At 41.7% G+C, this 18,660-nt stretch overlaps 1 non-coding gene across 1 annotated transcript; it reads right to left on the bottom strand.

The window, feature by feature from the left end:
• Window positions 1–9,797: 9,797 nt before the first annotated feature.
• On the bottom strand, window positions 9,798–9,940 carry LOC115489227. The gene has a single exon (XR_003953189.1). It is a non-coding gene; the product is annotated as a small nucleolar RNA SNORA48 (small nucleolar RNA).
• Between the last annotated feature and the right edge of the window lie 8,720 nt (window positions 9,941–18,660).

The following is an 18,660-nucleotide window of genomic DNA, read 5'->3' as shown; positions in this document are numbered from 1 at the left end:
TTGTTGGGTGTACAGAAAACTTTTACTGTTGTCAAACTTTTCAGAAGCCCCGTTCAGTTAAGTGACCCCCATATGAAGCTGTGACCCACACTTTAAGACTCTGCAGAGTTCCATAAGCATCCGGGAAATGTATAGCCCCTCTGGTGGTTAAGGTGATCAGCCTGATGGGATTTAGAATCACCACGTATACAGGTCCCTGGGAATGTCTGCGAGGGATTTTCTAGATTGCGTTACCTGAGGTGGTAAGACTCATCCTAAATGTAGGTGGATCCAGTCTATTGGCTAAGGTCCAGGATTAGAGAGAGAGAGAGCGCAGAGAGAAACATTCATCATTCTCTGCTTGTAGATGCAGTGTGAACAGCTATCTCAAACTACTACCAGCACAACTTCCCTGCCATGATGGACTATATGGACCCTCAAACTTTGAGGCAAAGTAAGCTCTTCTTTCCTTAAGTTGTGTTAATCAGATATTTTGTTGAAGCAATAAGGCAAGTAAGTAATAATGGCTTAGTCAGAATTAGATGGTGATAAGCAGTAGGTTCCTGAAAAACCTAGTTTGCATGTTCTGCCTGGCTGCTTTTCTGTTAGCCTGTGGTGGGGTGGGCACACATGGATTTGGATATGGTAGACTAGAAGTACGTTCTTTAGATGTTTTACAAAAATTGGGGTCTCTGGTCAGACATGATAAAATCTATCATCTGTGGAGATGTTATTAATATCTTTGAAGAGTGAAATGGCGAGACCTGGGACTGAAAGTGGCACAGCTGAAGTAAGAGAGAAGCATTGACTTCAATAATTAGCATGTGATGACTAGATTGGAGAGAGTTGGTGAGGAATGTAAGCAATGTCTTCTAGGGATGTTTGGTGACTGGAGTTCAATGGGGTAGCTTACTGAGCATCTTAGCCATTGTATGTTTGCTTTGTGGAAAGGGTTTTCATTATGTAACTCAGCCTGGTCTTGAACTTCCAGTTTTCCTGGTTCAGTCATCTAAATCATGGGATGACAAGCATGTACTACCATGCTGTGCTTCCTTAATGTCGCCCAAGCATGGTTCTGTGTGCCACTGGGCATTGAGTACATCATCAATTTTCATAGTGAGACAAATGCCTGAGAGCATCAACTTAAAGGAGGAAGGTTTTACTTGGACTCATGTTTTCAGAGATTTCAATGAGTGGACACTTGGCTCCATTGCTCCTGGGCTCTGGTGAGGCAGGGAGCACATGGCCGAGCAGAGTAGAACCACATCACATTGAAGACAGGAAACAGAGTTATAAAAGTGGCAGAGACAACATGCCCGTCAAAGCCTCCCCACCCCCACCGCTGTGACCTGCTTCCTTCGACCTGGTCCAACTTCCTCAAATTCCCACCACCTGTCTACATAGAAGCACCGGGTGTTGAGCAAGCCATTTTCAAACATAATTAGGATCCACAAATCTGGTGGGCCCTGTGTTTCAAATATCTGTTAAAATGAGAGTGGCCAAACATATAGCTATCTATATATCACCTGCACAATGGCAGTACTGGAAATCTCAAAAAGCCCCACCCCTAGATGAAAAGCTACAGGCAATTAATGGCTGCTAAGAGGGAGAGAATCAATTTTCTCCAGAGACAAGTCCCTGATAGGTCATCCAATTTCGGGTGATCAGCCCTAAGCACATACATATATAAGCAATACTAAACGGACACAGCTGGTTTATATATTTACAACTTAGAACATGAAGGAAGTTGGTGGGGAAGGGGGAGGAATAGTAATGATGTACATAAATACAGTACTCATGTATGAAACTTCCCCCAAATAAAGTATTCTTAAAATTAAAAACAAAAACAAAAAAATGAGAGTGGCATTTCAAATTGAAAATACAGATTCTGTGGTTACATTTATTTACATTTTATTTATATACAATATATACAAGTACTTTTTTGCTATCAAGGATAAGAAAGCATGAGGGAGAGTGACTTGCCATAATATACAATTATCTTTTTACATTTAGGAAATATGTGTGAGAATATGTATTCCCTTTAAGATAAACATCGTCTGCAGAATAAAGACTTTGTAAGTCAACATTGGGCTTTGAAAGGGAGGTATTTTAAAGCCTAAAATAGTGGATTGTTTTCTTTTCACATCCATAAAGAATTCCAAAAGATTACTATATTTTTTCAAATCACTATGTACGTATAGTATCATACCTAGGAGACCTTCATCAAAATGGGAATGACTATCAAATAAGGATATCTACTTGTTTGTTTTCTAAACAGATGGCCATCAACATTCAATATCCCGATATGCAGTTTCTTGCCATTTGGAGCCAGGATTCTTTTAATTATAACATTCATCTTGGGGCTTTCGACCTTTCCTGTGAGGAAGGCTGGCATCGGCTCAGGTTTAACATAGAATGCTTCCTGGAACTTGCAGAGGAAGAACAAAAAGAAAGCCCAGTGGCAGCACATCATAATGCAGCCCCCAACAGTTGGATGCCACCTGAGCTCATTCCTTTTTAAGATTTTAAAAGACATTATTAGGGATAGGTGTGGTGGTTTACATCTGAAAACACCCAATGCTACCATTCAAGAGGCTGAGGCAGGGGAATCGTTGTGATTTCCAGGCTCGCCAGACCTACACACTGAATTTCAGGCTAGCTTGGGCTAGAGTGAGACCTGTTTCAACAAAACAAGACCCAACAAAGCAATAAAGAAAACTACCCAAACAAAAGGAGTCTTGGTGGCAAGCTATAAGAATATGGCTTAGCCTCAGCTTTGCTCTCAGGAAGCACTAGGCAGTTGTCTCTATATGAAAGACCTCTCTCCACTGTATTTCACTAGAGAAGCCCTTGACAATAAGCCTGGATTCCTTTGCCATGCTATGAGACACAGGTTATGAGCACATTGGAGAAAGGAAATACCTTCTGAGTTTTCCCCAGTGAATCACTTTGGAGCAGGCCTTCCTTGTTTAGAAACAAGGTCCTCTGATGACTCTAAGGCAGCAGGCTATCATTGCCCTGGGCTCAGGGTGTAGCAAGACTGTTTGTGGTCTCATTGTGGCTTCCTCTCCCCATCTCTTGGTTTGTTGAGTTGGTTGCTGGGGAGAGCTAGGTTGATTTGCATAGCAGCTATGGAGTCTCCTAAGAAGAAAGAGATCATGTGTCTATAAGAGATCATGTGTCTATAGCTTTTCTAAAAAATATTTTAGCTCATATCTCATTTTTCATAGAGGATTTTTTCATCTCTCAAGGTTATTATTTATCTTGTCTTATAATCATCTTTGCACACAATATTATTTATACTTATCTCTTTGAGGAGATTTTAAGTTTATTTTCTTCATTCCTCCACTAGAATGTGGTTCCTTGGGGACAGGAACATTCTTTGCATTTTTCATCTCTTATCCCTGTGTTTGGAATCATGCCGGTGGTGGTGGTAAGTAGACATACTTTAAGAGTTTGTAGGAAGAGTGAATGACTGGATGAAATAGCCACAAGGAGGCAACAATGAAAAGTACAAGGGATCTTTCTGCTTCTCCAACTTCTCTCACGGAGAGGATCATCTGATACTCTCGAAACCCTTGACCCTTGAGATCAGGTTGTGCCATGCCCTAAGTAAAATGGTGTTTTTCCAGACTGTGTCTTGATCTGAGTGACTCCATTTTATAAGCAGTTTTGAGGATGAATGATGGTACCTCAGTGGACATGTGAACAGTACCATCTCTCTGATTCTATCTACGCAGCACAGACTGATAAACGACTTATCCCTGAGCTTATGAAGGGTCATACCCTATAAATGTATCAAGGTACATTGCACATATTAAAAACATTTTAGAACACCAGGTCTAAGAAGGAAAGAGTGTTAACTCCTCATCTAGACTCCATAAGGAGGTGAACACACAGTACTATGACAGCAACAGGCCCCAACCACCTCTCAACTAACCTTGGTATGTGCAACAAGGACAGTCACGGAGCTTGTGACTGAAACCAGGGACTTCAGATTGTCCTTCTCAAATATCATCTCTCTACATGTGCCATGGCATAAGCATGGAGGTCAAAGGACAAGTTGGGGGAGTGAGTTCTCTCTTTCTACCAAGTGTAATCTGAGGATTGAACTCAAGTCATCAGTCTTGGTTGCAAGTGCCTTTACGTGCTGAGCCATCTCACCAGCCCTACTGGTTGATGTATTTAACCACTGCTTGAATTTCATTCATAATCATAAGTTTGCTTTGTTTTTTTCTTGAGTGGGTTTGGGCAAATTGTAGCTTGACCCTACCGATAACTGTAGCTTCTCTATCAAAACCTCTCCAGAACTTCCATCCCTATCAGCTTTCCTCTCAGGCCTTTTTGAATCTCCTTGCCTCTTCAGCCCTTTACTTTCATTTATTAAAACACACATACACAATGTGAATTGTCATACTTTGTGAATTTATTCAATAAAATGTGACACTATGAAAAGATAAACCTTATTTGCTTCTTACATAGTTCACTCATAACATGACCTGTTTTAATTTTTTTATTTTTAAAGATTTATTTATTATATGTAAGTGCACTGTAACTGTCTTCAGACACACCAGAAGAGGGCATCCAATCTCATTACAGACAGTTGTGAGCCATCATGTGGTTGCTGGGATTTGAACTCAGGACCTCTGGAACAACAATCAGTGCTCTTAACCACTGAGCCATCTCTCCAGCCTGACCTATTTTAATTCTTGCTGACCACATTTGGTTAGCTATTTCCATATTTTTTCAATTGCTTAAGGTTTGCTTTATTTTTAAACTTTTTATTGATTCTTTGTTTCACATCATATACCCCAGTCCTGCTTACCCATCCTTTGCCCTTGCAACCTCTCTCCTAAAATAAATCACACACACACAAACAACAGCAACAATAACAACAATGTGCTGGGGGGACCAGCCCTGGTGGGGGTATGGGGGTTCTTCTTTCTTGTCGGTTCTTCTTGAGACAGAGGAGGATGACGAGTGTCGGGGGTAAGAGTTTGTCTTACGAGATATTTAGGGTTCTGTATAATAAAAAGTTTACTTATCTAAGTCTAAGTTACTATGCTATTGTAGCTGACCTGCCTTCTGTGATGCTCTGAGGCCAGAAACTACAGTTTCTGGCACTTAGCACCTCATCCTAAAACATCAGGAAATCGATTAAGTAAAGGATTAATTGCTAGAGCCTTTTCCCTATTGTCCAGATGCCTCTTGTTTGTCAGACTAGGGGGAAGGTTGGAGCAATAAACTTCTATTGATCCAGGAGAAGAGAATAACACTTTTACATAAGCAAATATGCATAATCTCACATAAGTTCATATACAGATTCATGCATGCTCATTTATTCATTTATACATTTCTATTCAAACCCACTTGGGCCCAGCTTGCATGCATTCTCACAATTACATACTTACACACACATCCATACTTACATATGCATATGGAGCAAAAGACTGAGCACTGATGCAGAAAGAAGTCACTCATTCTGGATGAAAATGAGCTCCAATTTTTATTGCATAGAGAAAGAAAAGGCTTCTACCCTTTTAATGCTAAATGAATTACACCCATGTTTGTAAGAAAAAAGCTTTGTTTCTTTTAATAAGACTAAGCCTGCCTTGTCCTTATCATGGGACCTGTTCTGTCCCATGGTAAGGAGAAGTCTGCCTGCTCGTTCTGCTCTCTGCAGCATCTTCTTTTTTCCTCTTTCCCTCTGCATTCTGCACATTGCTCTCTTAGTATTTTATGTTACCTATAGTTTCTAAGTTATTCCATTGCATTCTTCTTCAAATCTTGCTCTCTCCTTTTGCTCTGATGTCACAATAATGCTCTAATTCTGAATGCCTTTTCGCCCAATGCCGTGCCTATATTTCTAAGTTCTTGAGTTCAGTTCTGTCTAAAAAGTGTTCTTTCTAAAAGCTTGTCAGCTCAGTTCCTCTCTCAGCTCAGTTCTTCTCAGTTCAGTTCTTCAGTTCCGACTCCTCTCCTTGTCCTTAGCACTTAAACATATATCAGAATACACGATCACATGTTAAAAAGTTTATCAAAAGTTCACACAGAAAATCAAATCATAAATTGAAATAGAAGTTTACAACAGAGAATGTTTACATGCATAGCCATTAGGAGTCATTATCTGGCTAAACATCCATCACCTGTCTCAGCTCCATTAGTTCACAGAAGGTTTAAATCATAACTAAGTTATAAGTGAAGTTTTGTATAGATATACCCAGTCAATATTTTATCTTCTGTCATAGCACCTATAATTAATCATTAGTCTCCTTTTTATAACCTTTGGTTAATTATTTTACAACCTCTTAGAATGTGCTCTGAGTAGGAGAAAGTCTGGTTACTATCTAAGAGCAGTTAACTGGTGACACTTGGGAGACTGGTAGAGTTCTCATCGCAGTTTTGACTATCAGAAGAGGACCTAATAGCAGTTCCATGATAAATGAGTTAAATAATCATTGATATAATTTTAGGAATTCTTTTTTTTTAATTTTAGGAATTCTTATGGGATCATCATAAAGACTTAAGTCATCTATTTATCTATATAGCATCACTATAAGACTACATCTTCATGGATCTGCAGAGATCTGCTTCAAAGGTGTGTGCTATTACTTAGTGATTATTATATAAGTTTAATAATAACAGGAAAAGCATATTAATAGCAGGAATCTTTCCTAAAATGAATCTCTTACAGCCTTGCTTAATGAGGGCATACCTGTCACAGATTATATAATAATCCGAAGCAGGCCATTTCAGAATGATCACCTGCTAGTTATTAGCTTATCCCATTATGGCTTCTGACAATAAAGCATAGAAAACATCTCATTGTGGAAGCTGTAGTGTGTCACAGTGTGTCCCATAGTGCATCTATCCCTCTGTCCACACATCTTCACTTGCAAATGTTCATTGTAGTGAGTCATTGGTCTGGCTCGAGATCTTTGGCTTCTGTGACACCATCAATTTTAGATTCTTGAGGTGGATTGAATATGCTTGGGCCAGGGACTATTAGGAGGTGTGGCCTTGTGGGAAGAAGTGTGTCACTGTGGGGGTGGGCTTTGAGACCCTACTCCTAGCCACATTTGAGTCAGTCTGCTCCTGGCTTCCTTTGGATGAAGATTTAAAATTCTCCGTCCCTCCAACTGCACGTCTGCCTGGATGCTGCCATACTTCCGCCTTGATAATGGACTGAACCTCAGAACCTTTCTGTAAGCCAGCCCCAATTAAATGTTGTCCTTTATAAGAGTTGCCTTGGTCATGGTGCCTGTGTTTATCAGTAAAACCCTAACTAAGACAATCTTCATTGGAATTCCTCCAAGTTATCTTGTTGTTACCCTGGGTCATGAAGATCCTACAGTTTGGAACAGCAGGATTGGCCCTTTCATGCATCCCAACCATTTGCAGATGATATGGATTTTGGGGTGGGCCTGCGTGGTAGCTGAGCTGGTCAGGCTGCAGGCTCTCCCTTATCTGCACCTCCAGGGCAAGCTCCAGAGAGCTCCACTGCTCTGGCTAGGTCACCTGTGGCAGGAGGCAGGGTCAGCTCTGCTGCTCTCATGACCTCAGAGGCCAGTTTCCCCGGAGGCCTCTGAGGAGCCAGCACCTCTGTGTTGCTCAGTCAAGGCTCAGGGCCTACTCTCCCAAGTGCTGCAGCCTACGAAGGGCTGGGTCAGTTCTCCCCACTCTCACACCTTTGTGGCTGGCTCACCCATGCCTTTGCCATCAGGACTGTGTTGCCCAGGCAAGGTACAGGTCCTGCTCTCCTAAGTGCTACAGTTAGTGATGGGAGAGGGCTAGCTCTCCAGCTTTAATGACTCCAGGGCCAGCTCTTCAGACCATTGCAGGTGGTGAGAGGGAGGGGGAAGGCATCACTCTTGCACCCACACCAACTCAAGACAGATGAATAGTGGTGTCAGCTCTCCTGCTCTGCCCTTTGGGGCTGCCTCACCTGCATCCCTTCCACCTGGCCAGTCTTACTGTACTGCTCAAGGGAGGAGTAGGGCCCACTCTCCTGTTCTCATGACTGGGGTGGGGAACAACTCTTCCAGCTACAGCAGGTGGTGAGGGGCAAGGGGGTGAAGCATTACCCCTGCACCCATGCCACCTCTCGGCAGATGAGTAACAGGGCTAGCTCTCCCATGCTCACACCCTTGGGGCCCATTTACCTCTGTCCACACCACCAGAGTTAGCTCCACTGTGCTTCCTGAACAAGGCACAGGGCCTGCACTCTCTGGTACTGCTGCTGGGGAGAGATGGGGTCAGCTCTCTTGAGCAATGCACAGAGTGAGGGTCAGGGTCAGTTATGCAGAGCCCCTGGACAGCCGCATGGTCTCCGATGGCTGTCCCAACCAGGGCCATCTCCATGTTCTCTAGTGGTAATAGGAACCACTACATCCACATCAACCCCTGTCACTGCATTAGCCATAGGCTCAGACATGGCCCTCAGTGACAGCTTGGCCAGGGACTTCAGATGGCAGGGCCCCAGATGGCAGGGCTGGCCACTCACAACAGGCTACTCCTCTCCACCTTTGAGTCTCCAGGTCCATCTCTTGTCATAATGCTCAAGTTGCTCACTTCTCCTTCTCTCCCATCTGACTACTGTAAGACCCCCGAAGCTGGGCCTCTGCTCAAGTCCCGGGATGAGCTGGCCAGCACCCCAATGACTCGAGAGAAAACCACACCTGATGCAAACTGCAAGAGGTTTTATTATCAGCTAGCTGAGGACGAACTCCTTCCACCGTGCAGGGCAGGGGAGTTCGACCCTGAGTGGTGACAGTAGGGGGCTTTTAACAGCTAGCTGAGGAATTGGGAGGAGTTGGGAGGAGGGTTGGGAGGAATTGGGAGGAGGGTTGGGAGGAGTTGGGAGGAGCTGGGAGGAGCTCTTCTCTTCCAGGTGTCCTTGGTGAAATTTACAAGGCAGCAGGATTGGGGAGTGAGTTCTTTCTGAATTTTTATCTCCATGTCCTCAGCACAGGAAGCCAGGCAAGTGCCTGGCTGGGTCTTTTACAATTATCGCATCTCTGGTTGTAAAGTATAGAAACAAAAAGGCTTTTTGCTGGCTATAGAGAACAAAGAGCTTCTTTCTGGCTGTATTTTTAGAGATCAGGGAAAACAAGCTTGGGGAACGTCCAGGGACTTTACCTTCCAGGGAGAAACACTCTAAGTCGTGGTCTCATACTACCACATTGTACCGCTAATTTTGTGTCAACTTTACACAAGCTGGAGTTATCACAGAGAAAGGAGCTTCAGTTGAGGAAATGCCTCCATGAGATCCAGCTGTAAGGCATTTTCTCAATTAGTGATCAAGAGGGAAAGGCCCCTTGTGGGTGGGACCATCCCTGGGCTAGTAGTCTTGGTTCTATAAGAGAACAGGCTGAGTAAGCCAGTGGAAGCAAGCAAGCCAGTAAGGAATATCCCTCCATGGCCTCTGCATTAGCTCCTGTTTCCTGACCTGCTTGAGTTCCAGTCCTGACTTCCCTTGGTGATGAACAGCAATATGGATGTGTAAGCTGAATAAACCCTTTTCCCCCCAAATGCTTCTTGGTCATGATGTTTGTGCAGGAATAGAAACCCTGACCAAGACACACATACTCACACATTGTGGTGGCTCCTGCTGCAGGATGGCCATGTGGCTGGCAGGCCCCTGGGTGACATTCTCTACCATAGATGCATGTGGCATAGGCTTGGCATCAAACAGGTATCTATGGCCCGTCTGTGCCATGCACAGGAAGGTATGTCTGTGGGTGGCATGGTGGCTGGTGTGCAGGTCTCTGTCTTCCTTTTCCCCTGTTGTGCTGCCTGGATTTGATTTGATTTGATTTTTATGTGTCCTAGGCATAAGACAGCTTTGGCCACTAAACTATGCATCAAGCTAGGATGAGCAGAAGACTGTCAACTGCTCTGTCCCTGACTGATATAGGAACACCACCACCACCAAGGTGTCTCTGCCCATCGCCAGCGGGTAGTTCCATAATTTTTAGTAAGACACTTTTATTTCAAAATATTGATTAATTACCCAGCAGCAGTACTGACTCCTCTCTGTGCCACAGAAGGGATTTATATCTCCCTTTCTTTTTAAAAGTTCTTTGTTTACTTTTATTCTATTTTATAATACACTTAAAGTTTATACTTTGGAAATTACTTCCCTGAGAACTTTATACAATGAGTTTTGACCATATTCATCCATTCACCCAACTCTTCCCAGATCCACACCTCTTCCCTACCCACTCAACTTTGTGTCCTCTCTTTTCCCCCATCAAGTCTACTACCCACATATTCATGCATGTGTGGCCTTCCACTGTATGGGGGACATACTACAAATATATACTTTTTAAGGCTCTACACTTCGAGTCTAGAAATAACTCCCAACTACTGCCAGTTATTTGGTTCATTTATATGCTGCTAAAGCTTATCTCACTTTTATATTTACAGTCCATGCTGTAACTGTATTCCTATTTCACACTTTATTTATAGGTTCCTATTGAAAGCCAGCAAACATGACATTACAATCATCATTGCGTACATTTTGTTTCACTCACAATCAGAGTGTGTCATTTGACCACTGGAGAAGATGTAATCCTATATCTTCACGTACCTGGGCCGCTTGCAGGGGAATACTACTCCCTTCAAGTTCAATTGGTTTTTTTTTTTTCTTTTATGCCCTACTAATGGCCTGCTCATATTAAATTTAGTTTTCTTTTGGTGATAGCAGTGGAATCTATGGCCACACAAATGCTACGTATATACTATTGAAAAACTATACTCCCAGCTTCTCAGGTCTCATTTTATCATGATTTTCTTGGGGAGTTTCTTTTCTTAGCATTTTAAATTATCCTTTTTTGTAGATAATAACATGCCTTTATCATTGTATTATTTATATCTTCCAATCATTTGCATAGACTAGTTTTGAATGCTTGGAAATTTTTTATGTCTCCCTCATACATAGCTGTCATTTCAAGAATTTTTGTTTTATGTCAGTCTTGGGTGTTTTAGATAGGCTTTTGATCATTGTAATAAAACAACATAGCAATAAACAACTTGTGGAGGAAAGGGCTTATTTTAGCTTACAATTCTCAAGTCATTTTCCATTACTGAGGGAAGTCAGGGCAGGAACAGAAGCAAGGCAGGAACCTAGAGGCAGGAGCTGATGCAGAGGTCATAGAGGGATTCTGCTTGCTCAACTTGGTTTGCTCAGCCTGATTTCTTATAGAATCCAGGGCCATAGGCCCAGGGATGGAACTACCCTCAATGGGCTGGACCCTTGCACATCAATCACTAATTGAGAAGATTCACTGCAGACTTGCCTATTGGTCAATCTGGTGGGGGCTTTTTTTTTTAAAATTGAGTTTCTTGCCTCCCAAATTACTCTAGTTTGTGGAATGCTGACATAAAATTCGCCAGCATACGGGGCTACTGTTTGTATCTCAAACCTCAGGTCTTCTCTCTTGACTTTTAATTTTTTTATTTTTTAAAAAATATTTATTTATTTATTTTGTATATATGAGTACACTATAGCTGTCCTCAGACACATCAGAAGAGGGCATCAGATACCACTACAGATGGTTGTGAGTCACCATGTGGTTGCTGGGAATTGAACTCAGGACCTCTGCAAGAGCAGTCGGTGCTCTTAACCATTGAACTAACCATCTCTGTAGCCCCCTTTCTTGAATTTTTAATGATTGCTTGTTGGAGTGCATCCTTATATCATGGTTGTTTGTTTTGTGTTCTTTGTTTCCATAGCAGATAGTTGGAAGGTAAAGCTCCCATTTTCTTTCATGGCTGAAAATGTCTTTTAACTTTCATTCTTGTATTTGACTAATATAGAATAGGTTCAAAGTTATTTTCCTTTTGACTTTGCAGGTGTTATCACAGGGTTTCTATTTCTCTGTTGACCTCTTGTGCTGCTAATGAGGTGTTTCAGTTTTCTATAAATAAATCTCCACCCCACTTCCCCAGAGCTTTAAGGGTATTTTTTTTTTTTTTTTGGTTTTTCGAGACAGGGTTTCTCTGTGTAGCCCTGGCTGTCCTGGAACTTACTTTGTAGATCAGGCTAGCCTTGAACTCAGAAATCTGCCTGCCTCTGCCTCCGGAGTGCTGGGATCAAAGTCATGCGTTACCACGCCCAGCAAGGGTATTTCTTTAATGTTTGATATTCTAGAATGGGGTGAGCAACACCACATTAACTTCAAGGCCCATGTGGCAGAAAGTTGGGGAGGATATATTTCTAATCAAGAACTATGTGGGCATCCCAAGGATTGTTAGCTTTAGGATTGTTAGTATGGAGTCTGCATCTCATGATCAACTTTGATCAGTTTTGCAAATAAACTTGTAAGCAGAAAAATGAAATGGTGGTAACTGGACTGGCAGAAAAATGAAGGTGAGATTCCCAGAAATAAATGTAATGGGGTCACTTTAAAGTGGTGTATGGTTTCAATACTCCATAGATATTTATCTACTAACCACCTATAAATTACTTGTGATAGAAGTAGAATGCTCTACTTTTCTAAAATAAGGAGTAATGTTCTCCAGGGACATCTAAGGATTTCCTGACAACTTAATTGTTTGACAGCCTGTAGGGTGTGGGGAGGAGAGAGGAAAGGAAGGAGAGAGGGTGAGGCAGATGGGGGAGGGAGGAAGAGAGATAGAGACACACAAAAAGAGAGAGAGATCCAAGTAGCCTGGACGTTAATACATTTCCCTATATGGAGAATAAGCATATTGATTCTTTTTTTTTTTAAATAAAAAAGAATCAATTTATTTATTTTATATATGTGAGTACACTGTAGCTGTCTTCAGACACCCCAGAAGAGGGCATCAGATCCCATTACAGATGGTTGTGAGCCACCATGTGGTTGCTGGGAATTGAACTCAGGACCTTCAGAAGAGCAGCCAGTGCTCTTAACTGCTGAGCCATCTCTCCAGCCCAACATATTGATTCTTGTCCTAGTAGGACCAGTTACCCTTGCAGCAGGTTAAATTTGGAAAGGATCCTCAAAGACAAGTGACAAATCCAGAAGGCCTGTGTAAGCAGTGTAAACCTGTGCTAGAGTGGGGAAGAGAAAATAATGTGATTACCTTTTTTTTTCTTTTTAGTTTTTTGAGGCAGGGTTTCTCTGTGTAACTACCCTGGCTCTCCTGGAACTCACTCTGTAGACCAGGCTGGCCTCGAACTCACAGAGAGCTCTGCCTGCCTCTGCCTTCCAAGTGCTGGGATTAAAGGCATGCACTACCCCCACCCAGCTGTGATTACATTTTAATTTCAATAAGTTAAAAAATGTCTTGAAAGAGATTGCCTATAGCATAATTATGGTTAAGAGTGCAGAACTGCTGGGCAGTGGTGGTGAAGGAGTGCAGAACCCCTTCCCTCTGATTCCACTTTTTTTGTATATTTTCTGTCAAGAAGAAAATTCTATACTAAAAGCCTGGCTCAGTGTTTATAAAAATTAACATGTATGTGCCATACATGGGGATTTGGTTGAGTCTGAAGAATTTGCATCTTTAATAAATTCCTAGTGACACTGTTGCTGCTGCTCCCACTGCTGGTGGTAGTTATTAACCACACATTGACTAGTGAGAGTCTAGGTCAGACAATTCTTACACGCGTTCTCGCGACCGGCCAGGAAGAACGCAACAAACCGGAATCTTCTGCGGCAAAAGCTTTATTGCTTACATCTTCAGGAGCCAGAGAGCAAGAGAGCAAGAGCAAGAAAAAGAACAAGAGCAAGAGAGAGCAAGAGTGCAAGAGTGCAAGAGCCAGAGCAAGAGCAAGAGAGAGAAAAAGAACAAGAAAGCAAGAGAAAGAATGGCAAAACCCCGTCCCTTTTAAGGAGATTTATCCTCCGCCTAGGACGTATTACTCCCTGATTGGCTGCAGCCCATCGGCCGAGTTGTCATCACGAGAAAGGCAGAACACATGGCGAGAAAACTGCCCCTGCACGTGTGCAGATTATGTTTACCACTTAGAACACAGCTGTCAGCGCCATCTTATAATGGCAAATGTGAGGGCGGCTCCTCACAGACAATAATAGGAAGGAAAGTCCAAGGTGGGTAAAATGCTTATCAAAAAAGTGTCCCATTGCTTAAAGCAGGTGTAAGTCTATAGTCTATACAAATTATATCGCTCAAAACATTGAGAAGCAAATGAGACAGCTAAACTACTATTGGATATTTTTTTTTTCATTAGTTTGGAGATTAGGAGAAACAGTAAAAGGCCAAGGGCATACAAGTTGGATTATAGATTTTAAAATGGAAGGGAGAGTAGAAGTGTTAATGCATAGATCAATATGCTTGACAGTTCCAGGAGATAGTCTAATAGAATGGCTTATGTACACTGTGACTCCCTGGGAAGAAATGTTGTCAGACTAGTTTCATTATCTGTCATAGGTTTGCTAGAGTGACATTTGCTGAAGAACACTACCTGAGGACGTTCATCCTTTTATGTGTGCCAAACAGTACAATAGGGACTGCTTGTGAGGATAATTAGGGGTGGAGTTAGTAGCTAGTTGCTCAAGTCTGCCCAGATGGCTCTGGTTAATGATGGGTGACAAGCTCCCAAGGGGTAACCTTATGTCCTGTTACAAATCTTTGCTCTTGACAATATTATTAATGACTTAGACGAGAAATCCTCAAAGATTAGAGTATGTTAGAATATCTTGGTGGAAAGGGCATGACTGACAGGAATGTAAGCTTCATGTTTCTAATCCTGGGCTATGTTTTGGCCAGTTCTGGATAGGACAATAATCCTTTTCTTTTCTTGCAATGTTGAGGATAACATCTAGTTCCTCATACATACCAGGCAAGCATTCTACCACTGAGCTTCAGTTTTCTTATATATATATTTAACTTTGGTCTACGTCTGTCTTAGGTTGTTGTAACGGAGCACCTGATTTGTAAAGAGCAGAGGTCTATTGTATTTTACAGTTCTAAAGAATGGAACGTTTAAGAGTCTGGTACCGGAGTCGTCTGGGATTCAGGTGAGGCCATATACTGTTTCAACTTATGGAGGCAAGAAGACAGGGAGTCAAATGCACACAGAAGAGAGAGAATGCAAGCAGTGGGCTTGTCTTATATAACCCACTCTTATAGTAACTAATCAACCACAAGACTGAGAGCTTATGTAGGAGGGGTACTATCCATTCATGAGGTCTTTGGCTCCATGACCCAAATACCTCTCACATAGGCTCTAATCCACAGCACTACCATTTGAGATCATTAGGTTCCAACACATGAACTTTGGGTGGTCACTCTCAAATTATGTCAATCTATATTGCTTTAATTAATTATTTTAAAAAGAAGTCCAGGGACCAAGAGAATTGGCTCAATGGTTAAGACTACCTGCTGTCCTTCCAGAGGACTCCAGTTTAATATTTAGTACCCACAACAGGCAGCTTACAACTGCTTCAATGTTAGCTCCACAGGACCCAACATTATGTTCTGGTCTTCATGGGCTGTGTGTAAGTGTGTGTGTATGTGTCTATACACACTTTTGCTATATACACCTTTTATTATTTCTCCCACAAATGACAACTAAAATCTTTTGACACTAATAAGAATACTCTGATAAATGGAGAGAAAGCGGACTATTTAGCAATCTTGGAGCCTAAGAAATGTCATAATGTAGATTCCTTGGGGTTTCTCTTCCTGTTATTTATTCTAGAGTTCGAGTTAAGAAGGCATCTATTTGGAATTGCTAAGGATTGTAGACAAAGGGAGAAAGGTCCAGGGAAAGTCTGTTCTCTTTAGCCAAAAGATCAGAAAAGGGTTGCCTTGCAAGGCATATTTTTAAATAGCATTCTACTCTAGCCAAACACCACAGAAACACTCTAGCAGGGAGCCTAGACTTCTACCCACACAAGGTTATAACAACACATTCCAGTCCTCCTGCCAAGTGGTATCCTAAGAAGCCTGGAAAAGAGTCAGTTCTTTGAATACTGCCAAGAAGGAAAGCAGCAACTTCCCTTGTGGTGCCATTAGAATCTATAGAAAGGAGAGTGGGAAGCTGTTGTATAAGCCAGGGAGTATTGAGCTATCCCGTGTGAGGACCTGCAATCTTCATTCCTACTCAGTAGGTTTTCCTCAGATGTGGAAGGGAGTCAAGAAGGTAACCTGGACTTTCACAAACTAGCAGTTCATTGCATTTATTTTTTGCTTTTCTGTGACACAGCCTACACAAGAAAGAAGCTAAACTCTCAGGCATAAATATGGCTCAAACATATACAAAATGTCAAGGCTTCACTAGAAAATCATTTATTGGATCAAGAACCAGGCAAAGCTCCAAATGATTAAAAAAAGATTTGTTAGACAGCTTTATAACACTAACTCAAAATACATGAGATAATTATAAAGAGAAAAGATAGGCTGGAGAGATGACTCAGTGGTTAAAAGCACTTTATGCTCTTCTAGGGTGCCTAAATCCAGTTCCTAGAAGCCACACTGGGAATAGTCCAGGGAATATGACATCTTCTTCTGGCCTCTGAGAGCAGCTGTACATACATGGCGTGCACACATGAGCATGATCGTGCTCTCTATCTAACACATACATTTAAGAAACTTTAAGCCGGGTGTGGTGGTGCACACCTTTAATCCCAGCGCTTGGGAGGCAGAGGCAGGCGAATTTCTGAGTTGGAGGCCAGCCTGGTCTACAGAGTGAGTTCCAGGACAGCCAGGACTACACAGAGAAACCCTATCTCGAAAAAACAAAAACATACAAAAAAAATAAAAGAACAAAAATATTTAGTGAGGTATGGTAATTCAAACTTGAAGATACAGCATTTGGAAGGCTGAGGCAAGAGGACTGTCATAAAAGTTCAATGCCAGCTTGGAGAACATACAGACAGAGAAAGGAGAGGGAGAGAAATATTGGAGATTCCTTTTGAGGTTCTAGTCCATGACTGGTCAAGGCCCATTTTAGGCTTCTCATGATAGTAGTTAGATAGCAAGAACAGGGAGTATGTGGCAGAAAGAAGCTGTCCATCTCTTGGTCAGTAACTGTTATAATAGAATGAGAACTCATAGCTACAAAAATAAGCAAGGGATAAATTTAACCAAAGAGTCAAAGCACCCGCATATTGAAATAAGTGTAATTTCATACTGATAAATGTAAGAACATTTATAAGAGATATAGAAGTAGCAAGCATTCAATTCTCAGCACCCACATCAGGCAGCCTATAGCTGCCTGGAATCCCGGATCCAGGAGATCCAGTACCCACCTCTGACCTCTGTGGGCACCTGCACTCATGTGTTACATACACACAGACACACACACATTAGTGAAAATACAAATAAGATGTAAAGAATAAAAATGTGAAGTCAGGGGCAGAAATCTGCAGCCAGTCCCACAACACCCAGAGGAAGCTCCATTTCCAGACACTTTAGCATGCCCAGGATCATAGGATCAGGGGTGAGTAGAACACATCTGTCCCAACACCACTGGGAGTAACTGGGACCAGCAGGATCCAGGGATGCAGGAACCCTGTCCGACCAGTGACTCAGGTTCCTTCTGGTCTGGAAAAAAATGTGAAGTCAGAGAAGTAAAGAGTAGAATTCTAGTTAAGAGGAGCTACAAAGATAGGGTGGGGAAATGTAGGTCAAAAGTTGTAACATTCCAGTTATACAGCATGGTGATTAGTTAATGATAATATACTCATAAAACTTACCAAGGGAGTAGACTTTAGGTGTTTAAACCATAAATTTGGCTAGTACATGAAGTAATATATTTTTCTTTTATTCAAACATTTAAATTTATTTTATTATATGTGTATAAATGTTTTGCCTGCTTCTATGTATATGCACCATACTTATTTCTGGTGCTCCTAGTGGTCAGAAAACAGGTTAAATCCCGTAGAACTGGAGTTACAGATGGTTTTGAACTACTATGCAGATGCTGGCAAATGAACCCCAGTCCTCTGCAAGGACAGCAAGTGCTCTTAAACCCTGTGCCATCTCCCTGTCCCCCCAAGTACTATATGTTATTTTGTTCATTTGAGCCATTTCACAACATAAAGATATTTTAAACATCATGTTGTGCATGATAAATATATACAATTGTAATGTCTATTAAATAAATTAATTGCAAAATTAAAATTCATGACAAAACTATCAGAAATCCACCTATATTAAAAGTTTATAGATAAATATATATCTGTCTTAGGGGATGTGTGTGTGTGTGTATCTGTTTTAGTTAGGGTTTTATTGCTGTGAAGAGACACCATAACCATGGTAATTTTTTAAATATTTATATAAGTACACTGTTAAGAAAGAGATGTCAAATCCACAATGATAGCCAGTCATCAACATCCATTTCTCAACAGTTAACAACAACTCTGGCTATCATTATGGATTACTCTATTTCTACTTTCCATTTTATCAAGTTTTGCTCTGCTGTTTGGGGCATACACACTCATATTTTGATGTCTTTTTGATAAACTGACCCTTTCATTATAGGGGGCTGTTTCTGACGCTTTGATCAAGAATCTTCCTGTGAATTCTGAAGGTTCTGTTCCCCAATTGGTTCTTGAACAACCAATAAAGATACCAGTGGCCAATGACTGGGTGGAAGAGGCAGGACTTCTAGGTTCCTGGAACTTGGAAGACCACTTGTGGGAGTTACATTCTCTCTTTTCACCATGTGGGTCTTGGGTATCAAACTTGAGTGAGTAGTCAGGCTTAGTGGCAAGTGCCTTTACC

This window comes from Mus musculus, chromosome X (genome assembly GCF_000001635.26).
Source record: "Mus musculus strain C57BL/6J chromosome X, GRCm38.p6 C57BL/6J".
Taxonomy (NCBI): domain Eukaryota; kingdom Metazoa; phylum Chordata; class Mammalia; order Rodentia; family Muridae; genus Mus; species Mus musculus.
Note: the sequence above shows the minus strand (reverse complement) of the source record. Positions and strands in the feature narration are given on the sequence as shown.